Raw genomic sequence first — 749 nt, forward strand, 5'->3', positions numbered from 1 at the left:
TCCACCTTTGTACAGTGTTTTACAACATATCTTACCAGGGATCCTCCCAAAGGATATTGTTGTAAAAAATATGTCCTCCCGGGGGACATTTTAGGGGACATAATACCATGCAGCAATGTTTTTCAAACTTATATAAGTAAAGTTGTGTTCTCCCTGGGAGATACATTTGTATTCACATGTGTGAGTACAGTGTTCTTAGATTAAAAATAGATTTGGAGTATAAAGTTTATTAGGCTGACTTTACAAATTAACAACAAAACTCATTTGTTCATCCAATCTTATTGGTGGAATCACCACAAATCCACATTAAAATTCTGGCCATCTTTCCTGAAATTGGTTCATGCTTGTTTGTTCTGATGCTTTTCCAGACATTTAGTTACTTAACTTAGTTACTTAATAAATAAATAAATAATACATTTACACACTGATTGAAGATTGGAACAAACAGTGAAATAAATAGTTTATTTTCATGCGTACATTCATTTTACTTCAGCTTGTATAAAAGTGGTCTATATCTATAAAACAGTTGTAGAATGTGACAATGTAAGACAACATAAATACAATACAATATACTTATATAATATTGTTGTTGTATGTGCTATGTGGTTAGAAGATATATAACATGCTTCTTAAAATTTTTGTTCAACATAAAATCAGTGTTTCAAGTTTACATTCCTTTTAGCATTTTTAATCACCCTTTTTGCCTTCAACTGTTCAATTTAAACAGTCCTGCAATGAGACAAATTAAT

The sequence above is a fragment of the Myxocyprinus asiaticus genome, chromosome 48 (assembly GCF_019703515.2).
Source record: "Myxocyprinus asiaticus isolate MX2 ecotype Aquarium Trade chromosome 48, UBuf_Myxa_2, whole genome shotgun sequence".
Taxonomy (NCBI): domain Eukaryota; kingdom Metazoa; phylum Chordata; class Actinopteri; order Cypriniformes; family Catostomidae; genus Myxocyprinus; species Myxocyprinus asiaticus.